General features: G+C 41.2%; 1 long non-coding RNA gene across 1 annotated transcript in view; it reads left to right on the forward strand.

Moving 5' to 3' along the window:
* Positions 1-11147, forward strand: part of LOC120521774 — a 303398-nt gene that overhangs the window by 154854 nt on the left and 137397 nt on the right. The gene's annotated exons all lie outside the window — the stretch shown is intronic.

Here is an 11147-nt window from a genome sequence, read left to right on the forward strand (position 1 = left end):
ACATGATTAAGAGAATCGAACAATTGAATAAACCTGGTAAATGAACAGTTTTAAAGTACAAGAAACATGAATGTTCAAATCACCTATGATTAGTATTTTATCAAATATAAACTTGACCAATGACAAAGAAAACAGAAAATCTCCTAATAAAATCTTTACATCATTTAGGAGGTCCATAAACAAGAGCGAGAAGCACTACACCTCTTAATTCAACTTTTAACAATTGTCTCTCAAAAGTTAATTATGTTTCAGAGGGAAGTGTGTAATATTTATGAACATTTTTTAAAAACAATGGACATCCCGTCTCCCACTACTCTAGTGTGTTAACAAAGCATACAGTCAGCTGTGGAAAGTTCTAACAGTGGTCTTGACTCACTAAAGTCCAGCCAGGTCTCTGTTAAAAATAAAAAGTCCAATCCAAGAGGCACAATAACATCATTTTAATTAAAAGTCTTGTCTTGTCATGCATGTGTTTGTGAGACTATCAAATATCACAGGCCGCTCTCAAAAATTACTTCAATTCTACTACCAGCCACAAAAAGGGATTGGCGTAGTCGGCAAGATTCAAATGCTGTTGATGTGGCGTACAAGTGGACCTCATTCAGTGCAAATCACTAGCAACGAGCAAATTGAGTTCTGTGAAAACAGCAACAACTGAGCAGACAATTGAGATGTCAGTGAAGATGAGCAAATCATTTAAAGTCAGTAGGAGATAAACAAGGATGGCACAGTGAAGGATAAAAATCAATCAGCAGGACACAAAATGGTCACAAAACAAACAGCAAGTCATGTGGATTGTGTGCAGTGTAACAGAATGTCACTTATTAATTGTAAAGAGGTCACAAATGTGGTAATTAGGTGACTCTGTCAGCCATTAATCAGTCAGACGTTTAGAGGAGGTAAACAGAAGCAGATCAGTGAGGATGAGCGGACCTGACTATGTAAAATGTAACTGTGGAGAGAATGGAGAATATGTGTTGTAATAGCAAACTGGAGGAGCTCACCCAGGTGTCCATCACAGAGATCATAAACGCCTAGTAGAAGTACTGATAGGTGGGTAATGGTCACATGTTAGCCCAAGGTAAAAACTGCACACCATCCATGGGAATAAAGGCCAAGGCTGAGGTGGCAGACAAGGATGAGGAGATCTGCAGGGCACTTCTAAACTAACCCTCAGAAAGAGGGAATAGCAGGGGATTTAATTAATAGCAGTGCTGGCACTCAGGTTTCAGTGCATCAGATCCTGGCCAAAGTGCCAGTGCACCCATTTATCATAAGAAGAGCACATGCATCAGGTGCCAAAACTAGAAGGAACAACTCAAACACAAAATCCAGATTAATGATGACAGTATGTTGAAAGGGACGCCATAAAGAGAAATGGCAGATTGAAATGTCTTGGAATGACCTGAAGCGGGCTCTGTAGATCCTGACCATAATCAAGATGGTTCATTAACTCCTTCACCTCCTCAGATTTCTCTAGAAAGGCCGGATTTCTCCATTTATGATCAGAAACTTCTACAGGTGCCCAGTGAAGTCCATCCTCAGTGGCTGCTTATCATCCTGGTACTGCACCTACTCAGCACAGAGCCAGTGGGCACTACAGAGAATTGTGAAGTGGATACAAAATATTGACAACCACAGCTGCCTGTTGTTCAGGTCATAAGAGGGAGGCACACAGTTGTATTGTAGACGTCAGCCATTTTGCACAGTCACCGCTCTCCCATCTCAGCTCTGTTAGATGGTACAGGACCATCAGCACTGGCAGCAGGTTCAGAGACAGATGAATTACCATCTGCTCACACTTACAGGTGTTGAAGGTTTTGTCTGTTGTTTGTACTCCTTTTATCTCCTCGTTAATTTTATATGATTATTGTGGTTCAGAACATTTCAGCATACAAAAATAATCTGATATCTCATTGGAAATTCTGCTGTAACACCATCGCCATGCTGTCTGGAGAGCCGTACAGTAAGTCAGAAAACCCAACATGCAGTCGTCACTTGAAGATACTGAAGCATCTAAATGGCTAACAGACACTCAACAGTCTTATGTTAGGACTTGAATACATTTTCATAAATTCTAAAGACGCTTTTTGCAGTTCCTCAGATGGTAGCTTTGATTTCTTCTAATTTTGAGTAGAACAGGGCCTCCTTTTCCCACTTTTCTATTATGGATAGATTGGGGTTTTTCTTATTGAATCAGATAAAATGACGAGTGAGTAGTCTGCTGTAAAACATCATAGCAGTTTTTCTCCTACACAAGGAATTCTACTCCAAACAGGCCTGTAAGTAATTAGGAGTAATGGTGATTCTAAAACTCTCTGACAGACAAAAAAAAATGTTTTCTTAGTACGGCCTAAGGACAGTCCTGAAACATGTTGTAGTGCCTGAGCCGAGTGCCAACATGGAGTCTTCATGTGGATCGTTTAGGAAGTTAACCTTAAAAGGACCTCTCACTGTTGTCACACTAAGGAGAATTCAGTTGGCAGGCTTGTCATTTTTACAGGTTTTCCTGTTGCTGGCTCTGAAGCTGCTTATTTACATGAAGGAATGTCAGCTCATGGTGGTGGAGACTCATCCCCAGACTGATGTAGCTTGTCAGCACCGATACACTCTTCAAAATGGTGGATTGGACTTTATTTCCATTGCGATCATGTGAAAGGTGACCATGCCACATCAACTGGGGTCTTGAATGCTTTGTTGTCAGGTGGCACAGCATTGGTTTTTAATGCTGTGCTTCTGTACGTTAATCCATCCATTATATGTGGGCAGGTGAACATCACTGTGTGGAGCTGTCCTGGTCTCTCAAATGTCCTCCTACACTGAACTGACAGTGCAAATGGTGTTCCAGGTCCAGATCTTAGCTTTGTGGTTCTTCCTTCATTGTTGCACTGTAAGGCCTCCATGATATCCCAAAAGCCTTTGCAGCAACTGTGGCTTCTCTAATACATCTACTCCCTCGAGTGGGTCTGGGTGGGGAGTTCCATCATGTGGGACTGTGATTCTCAGACAGAGATGCCATCTTCCAGGAGCTCTCAAATATAAACTGTCCTGGCCAGAAGACACAAGGTCTTGGTGACCATGGCCATGTGTTCTGTTACAACTTGTTAAACCTGTATGGCGTTATTTCAGTGCCACTATTCTGAGCGCACGTAAAAAAATATTGCAAGTGCAAGTGTTGCATTTTGAGGAGAAATTTATTTTGAGCGTACAAAAGCTGAATTTGAGTGAACAAAATTCATTGCTGCGTGCAAAAAATGTATTTCAGTGTTTGCACTTATCCATATACACACACAGAATAGCACCCCCTCTCGCTCAGTTTTTTCATTTGCGCTTGCTGCAATGTGTTGCTAGCGCTCACAACATTCTCTGCTGCAAGCGCTCAACTCTCTGTACACCGTTATAAGTGTGCCACAAAACCAACCAATCACAGACTTGGTTTCAAAAATTCTGATTGGCTCTTACGGTCTCCAATCAGCTCGCTAGCTGCTGCATTCCGGAAACAGTCCGAAATGTAGCTAAATCCAGCTAAACTCAATTAAACCCCAATTTGCGGATAATATCTTTAATTATTTTATTTTAAAATATATTATTTGTTAAGACTATCCCTCTATCTGCAAGAAGCGAGGCTGAGTGGACAGTGTTTCCGGTGTCCGGAATGCAGCAGCTAGCGAGCTGATTGGAGACCGTAAGAGCCAATCAGAATTTTTGAAACCAAGTCTGTGATTGGTTGGTTTTGTGGCACACTAATAACGGTGTACAGAGAGTTGAGCGCTCGCAGCAGAGAATGTTGTGAGCGCAAGCAACACATTGCGAGCAAGCGCAAATGAAAAAACTGAGCGAGAGGGGGTGCTATTCTGTGTGTGTATATGGATAAGCGCAAACACTGAAATACATTTTTTGCATGCAGCAATGAATTTTGTTCACTCAAATTCAGCTTTTGTACGCTCAAAATAAATTTCTCTTCAAAATGCAACACTTGCACTTGCAATCTTTTTCTACGAGCGCTCAATATTTTTTTACGTGTGCTCAGAATAGTGGCACTGAAATAACGCCATAAACCTGTTCATTTTATTAAGATTTGCAGTTTATCTCCCTCTAGTGTACATATCTGGTATTTTACCTATCTTCTCCTTGATTCCTGTCATGTGACATAACCAGGAAGTTAACCTTCAGGAAGGCTGCTGTTCCTGTGCATGGAATTGCACCAGTCACAGTCCTCTGTCATTTGACAACATCTTCACACTTGTGATCATCATCAATGTAGGAAGGACGGTCCTTGAGTGTGTGTGAACTGTTAACATTTGAATCTGATGATTACATATAGTGCTGAACTGACCTCTCTATACTATTAGACTTTATGTGAGCAGAGAGCCGTTCCGATTACATTTTCAAATATACCACAAATGACTTAATGGGTTTACAATATTTTAAATCGGGACTGTGGAAATGCTAAAGAGTGTGTGTAAAGCGAAAAAGAAAAGAAATTAGAGATTTGAGAGAAGGAGATGGTCCTATCAAGGGTGTATTATTTATTTATTTGTGCTAAAGATCTGAGATGAGCCTTCGTAAGACCCGAGTAACCAAATGACCGTCAGCTGTTGCCATCAGATCATCCAAACACTTTGCCGCCATCCTCTACTGCATGTGATGACATTAAGCTGTCTGTGTGTCCATTTCAAACATGTAAAGTCCATACAGAGAGTGACTGGGCAGGCTGGGATGCTTAGGACATCTTCGCTGTGTGCCCACTTTGCTTCACTTCTTATTGGATGAGACACAATGAGGTTCAAATCAATAAATCCAGCAGTGAAACACACATTATCTAAATCTTACCGAACAGCAGACCTCTACAGTGACACAAAGTCCCCAGATCTAAGGGAGGTGGCTGTGTGTGAATGTGACAGAGTAGGGATTAAAGGCAGAATGTGCTGCAAGTAGCACATCTAATGTTTCATTTCCTCTCTCATTTTTTCTTTGCAGATTGGTGCCACCTGGAAGTTTTCAGAATTACTAATGTTGTTCTTTTCATTTTAACTTTCTTTTGAGAAACTAAATAAAAAGAAATGTTTATTAAGTTCTTGTGAGGTCTTCTGTCTTAGGTGAGGGCAATCAGCAACAGAGGAGAGAACATCAGACTCAAGTCCATTTGACCTTTGCCAGTGGAGCATTGTGCCCCTCTCTAGATGCCCCAGTAGCTGTTATTCGTCTCATGAGGCTGTGACACCATTGATGGCAATGCATTCCCTTCAAGATCTGCCAGAGTCCAGGCATCACCAGAAGTCAACAGAAGGATTTCCGAGTGCCCGTCCATATCCCAGACCCACGTGATGCTGTAGGACTAAATCTGAACACATCATTTCATGCACACTCCATTGAAGGGTTTGTGTTAATTGCTTTCATGGTGCTGTGGCACCACCAATTGTGTTTACTAAATATCACGTACATATTGCACAAAACTTTATATTGTTAGAAACCCAGAATAGACTGAGATTAAGGCTACAACAGCATCTAACTAACATGAGAACAAATAAACTACAAACACCCCTAACCATACACTTCCATGAGATAGGTACTCAATTCTAACAGCAGTATTAGAATGTAATCCACAATGGTCCACAAGGCTAGAAAATTTAATGAAAAGAAATGGATTGACAACCTGAACACTATTTATCCAAAGGGATTCAATCTTAAAAGAATCACAATAATTAAAACAAAATATCATTTAAGACTCAGCAGGAAAATATGTAACTGCCTGTTATGCCGGCCTATTTTCTAAAGGTATGCGACTGGGCTATATGGGCTTTTCCTTGCTGAAGATACGGGATTTAGAGTTGGGTGACACCGGAGCACCAATTCCAAAGACATCCTACACTTTTAAACCTGAAAAGGTTACAACATATCCCATCTTTAAAACTGAGGCCTAGTATTTAAACTTAGAAAGAGTATTACTTGACTAGAGCACCAGTACCTTTAAGATAATATACAACAAGCCTAAACTTAAAGTCTCATGAAATCTGAAGCCTAATCTGAACATAAAATGCCTAAACCTAAAAGTGTATTACAGGCCTAATCTTAAAATGATAGAGAATCAAAGGCCTAAACCTAAGATCTAGTATATTCTTGTATATATTCTAACCCAAAAGGATTGAAATTATAGACTTGACTTTTATACAAATGCCTAAACCTAAAAAGTGGATTACAGGCCTAATCTTAAATTGGATATCTAATCCTAAAAGAATAGTGAATCAAAGGCCTAAACCTAAGGCCCTATATAGTGTTATATAAATTCTAACCCTAAAGGACTTAAATTAAAGGCCTAATTTTAATACAAATCCCTAAACCTAAGAAGAGTGACATGCCTAATATAAAAATAGACACCTAATCCTAAAAAGATACTTACCTGAAAACCAAAACACTTTATACTTATATATAAAGTCTAACCCTTGTCACAGGTGGCTGGTTGCGGTCATAAATCAGCCACCTATTTATGGAGCCGCCGCCCTGCAATGAAGGCCGGAGTCGGGTGAGGAGGAAGACGAGGCTGGTGAAGAGGAGGCGAGGAGAGGCCCAAGTGTGATTTGTGGAAGAATTGAGAGCCTGGACTTTGGGAGACTGTGGGGCTTGGTGACAGTGCATGTAGGACTTTGTAAATAGCGGAGTAGTGAATAAATGTGTGGTGATGGCTGAAACGGTGTCTACCTGTGTGTGTCTGGGCCGCCCTATTTAACACCCTAAATGATTGAAATTAGAAGCTTAACCCTAATATAACCCCTAACCCTAAAAAGAGGGATATAAGCCTAATCTGAAGATGGATGCCTAACACTAAAGAAATAGGAAATTTAAGGTCTAACTTGAAATACTTATATTTTCCTATAAACCCTAATCCGAAAGATACTAATGTTACTCATAGATAGATAGATACTTTATTAATCCCCAAGGGGAAATTCACATAATCCAGCAGCAGCATACTGATAAAAACAATATTAATTAAAGAGCAATGCAAGTTAAAAAATGCAAGGTGGAGAGTGACAGGCAGGTAAAACAGTCTATAATCTTGTGTAGTGTTAACGTTTACCCCCCCGGGGGGAATTGAAGAGTTGCATAGTGTGGGGTCTCCTCAGTCTGTCAGTGGAGCAGGACGGTGACAGCAGTCTGTCGCTGAAGCTGCTTCTCTGTCTGGAGATGATCCTGTTCAGTGGATGCAGTGGATTCTCCATGATTGACAGGAACTGTTCAGCTCTGTGTCTACACTAGAGCATGCCTTCCTCACCAGTTTGTCCAGGCGTCCCTCTTCTTTATCCTTACATAAGTACTTACCCTTAAAAGAAAGATAATCTTAAACCCAATTCTGGTATTTATCATTTAATCCTAAAAAGATAATAGATTTAAGATTTAAACCAGAATATTTGACTATTATATACAGTAAATCTCAACCTGAAACAGAACATAAGGTACTCTTAATGATGACACTTCACATTGATTTAAATGGCTTTTAAGGGGTTGGGTTTTACAAAAATCTAAAGTGCTTCAAGAAGGGCCCTTGTGATTTATAAGTACCTATGGATACTACGTTTAACTTGAAAAAATACAAAGTATGGTTTTTGTGCACGATCAACTCCTAAATATTTAAAGAGACAGTACACCATTTTTGAAAAGAGCCTATAACTTTTTATAATATAGGAACAACTTTTCAAACCCTAACAAAGACTTGTGATACATTAAAACATCAAAAATAAAACATTTTTTAAAAATTAACATGAGAATCTATGGCAAAACCGATAAAAAGCAAATTTCATGAAAATACAAGATATGTTTTGGTAAATCATGCGTTTTTCATTTATGTATTTATATTCTGCAGGAAACTAAAGTAACTTTGGAAGAAAAAAAGTGGGCAAGTGACAAAACGAAGGTATAAGATTCATATAATTATTCATAATATACTTACCTGGCCAAAGTCGAAACCTAACTAACTAACCCCTAAACCCTGAGGATAAACTAAACTTAAAACCTACATACCTAATGAAAAAAAATATCCTTAATATGAAAAAGACTTGTATTATAGATTCAAACTCTATGATATCAGATAATCATATATTACATATAGGGTACTTATGCATTGAATTTAAAAACTAACAGAGGGACTTAATAAGGTTTTAAAGGTATTATTCTTAAGTTTTAAACTAAAACAAAATATAACTTCAAAAGAAATGAGAATAAAAGTGAAAAAAAAGGTAACTTTCACAAGTCCTACAAATGTACATCGTCTGTTACAGACGCAAAGCAAATGTATATGTGCACTGTATAATATTAACAATAAGAGCAGCTCACTACTGAAAATGGCAAATATAGGAGGCAGCTGGGAACGAACCAGGGACTCTTGGGTACAAGTCAGCAACTCTTACCGCTACACCACAGAAGCTGTTTTCTTATACTTAAACCTTTTGTGAAAGTATTTATTTGATCTTTGGACTTCAGGCTTCACACATTATATAGTGTCACACACGTGCGAGTAGGGGGGCGTTGTGTGAAGCAAGTAAAGGTAATTCCACGCCAGGCCAGGGGAGGGCGAGGTGCACTAAACCTTCTCCTGATATCTTTACAGACCAGCCGCGGGAAAACCTGAAAAATCTGAATCAAGAACGTCACTTCCGGTTCCGTCGCCCAGAAGAACGTTACTTCTAGTTTCGGTACCCAGGGTAATGTCACTTCCAGTTCCGGTGCCCAGGCTGATGCCAGAAAAACATCACTTCTGGTCACCCTACATCACTTCCGGTTACCCTACATCACTTCCTGTCTGACCAATGACCATCTTTTCCAACCTTCATCAGTTCTGTCTTGGACGCTGTACTGTCAGCAATTCTGTTGAATGAAAAAGAAAACCCTTGCAGCTAGGAAAATTATATGGGTGGCTGCCCCAAAACTTTTTATGTGTGTCGAGTTTGTCCCTTTTCACAGTGGCGTAGTTGGCAGGATGATGGCCTTCTGGAGAAATCGGAAGGCAAACCTAAACCTAGACTTGACAGATGCTTATAATCCAATGAAATATCAGATGGTTAAGAACCACTCCCGAGTTGCCGAGTGGGCATCAGTCGGGGCGTGTCGAGGAAAGCTTGAGTATGCTTCAACCCATCATCCTGTTAAAGGTCCCGGGAAAAATAGCCCTAGGACCCACAGGCTAGAGCCAAGTGCGTCAGGGAACGCATTGAGTACTTATTATGGCCTCCCGGATGTGGGCACTGCCCCTACATATCCCACAAAGGACAAGCCCTTTAATAAAGGTGGGAGAAATCCAGGCTGGCAGGTGAGAAACATAATGGCCTGAACATTTAACCCTGCTAAGGCAACTAAGAGACAGGCTGTGGTTTTATGGGCTAACGTGGTTGGTTGGCTACAACCCAATAAAAGATCCAGCCACCAAATAGCGAAGCAGGTGGCCCGCGCCTTATTCCTCAGAAGCCTAACCAGAAAAATTGCCCAGCCGGCCTGGGAGTATACAGATATTGTCACGCTAGCTGAGACAATAGATCACCTCAGGGCAGAAACCAGCTTGGGAGTGTCAGAATGGGACTCATGTGAACCCGGGCATGCTTGCATCCCTAATACAGAGTCCTGCGACTATAATGCAAAGCGTATTCGTGTAGACCTTGGGACATGCTGGCAGGCCTTGAGAAGCGACGAAGGGGTCTGCGGGGTGATGTGGGAGGATGCACGGTGCGCTCTCACTAATCCCCTGACCTGTTCCCGTACGGGAGAAGTGCTAGTCAATGGAATTAAAGTGATCACTTTATTTGATTCCGGCAGTAACATTTCCATTGTTGCTTGCCATTTGATATTACTGCGACAATGGTGTAAGAATAAGACCCGCATTACCTGTATTCACGGGGATGTCTGGTATTATCGATCCACCAACTGCTTTATATGTCATGACGGCATAGTAAAAAGGTTGATGGTGGCAGTGATGAATAATACTCCCTTCCCCGTGATACTAGGAAGAGATTGGGTCGACATAAACAACGGTAATACAGTCACTTCTTCTCCTCGATCACTAGGTCTAGTCATGGACGCGGATTCAATGCCCTCAACTTCCTCCAGACCATATATACAGCCAGCTGAGGAGAGGACTTCGGCATGATGAAACCCCACCCCTTGAGGTCGAATCTGATCCTCTCTCATGCCTGTAGTTTCAATTCAGGCAGAAAGCAGCTTCATTTAAAAGGGAGCAATGGAATGACGACTCCCTTAAATTTGCAAAGAATGCAGTCATTCTGATAGATGGCCAACGCACCTCACATCCGATGCCACAGGGTCCTCACTTTGTGCTCAATAATGATGTTATACCGGGTGGCAGAGCATGAGGGACAGATGAGGTCGCTGTTGTTAGTACGACAGACATACCGGCGACAGGTCTATGAACTAGCACATACCCATCTGCTGGGAGCCCATTTAGGCCCCGAAAAAACACTCAAGAGAATTAAGCTCTGATTTTTTTGGCCCGGGATTAATGAGGAGGTTCGCCACTTTTGCATTCTGTCCAGAATGTCAATTGAGGCAAATTCCTAGGAGGGACCATGCTCCTTTAGTCCCCTTACCCTTAATAGATATCCCTTTTGAATGTATTGGGGTCGACCTGGTGGGACCCCTAGAGCCCTGAGCCAGATGTCATAAATATATAATGGTCCTGGGAGATTATGCTACCCGGTTTCCAGAGGCTGTTCCGCTGTGCTCAGCTACTTCAAAAGCTATCGCTCGGGAATTAGTAGGGGTATTTGCGCATGTCGGAATCCTTAAAGAAATCCTGATGGATCAAGGGACTACTTTCACCTCGCAGATGTTCAGGGAGACTGCCAAGCTACTTCAAATAAAGCATTTAAATACCTTGGTATATCATCCTCAAACCAATGGTCTTGTAGAGAGGTTTAATCAAACTCTCAAACAGATGTTGCGTAAGGTAGTCAATGAGGATGGAAGGAACTAGGATCAGCTCCTCCCCCTTGTCCTTTTTGCATATCAAGAAGTCCCACAAGCCTCCATGGGGTTCTCACCTTTTGAATTGCTATATGGACGACAACCCCGGGGCATATTAGACATTTTAAAAGAAGGATGGGAGGAAGAGGCTCTTCCGTCAACAAATATATTAGAGTATATCA

Source organism: Polypterus senegalus, chromosome 2 (assembly GCF_016835505.1).
Source record: "Polypterus senegalus isolate Bchr_013 chromosome 2, ASM1683550v1, whole genome shotgun sequence".
Taxonomy (NCBI): Eukaryota; Metazoa; Chordata; class Cladistia; order Polypteriformes; family Polypteridae; genus Polypterus; species Polypterus senegalus.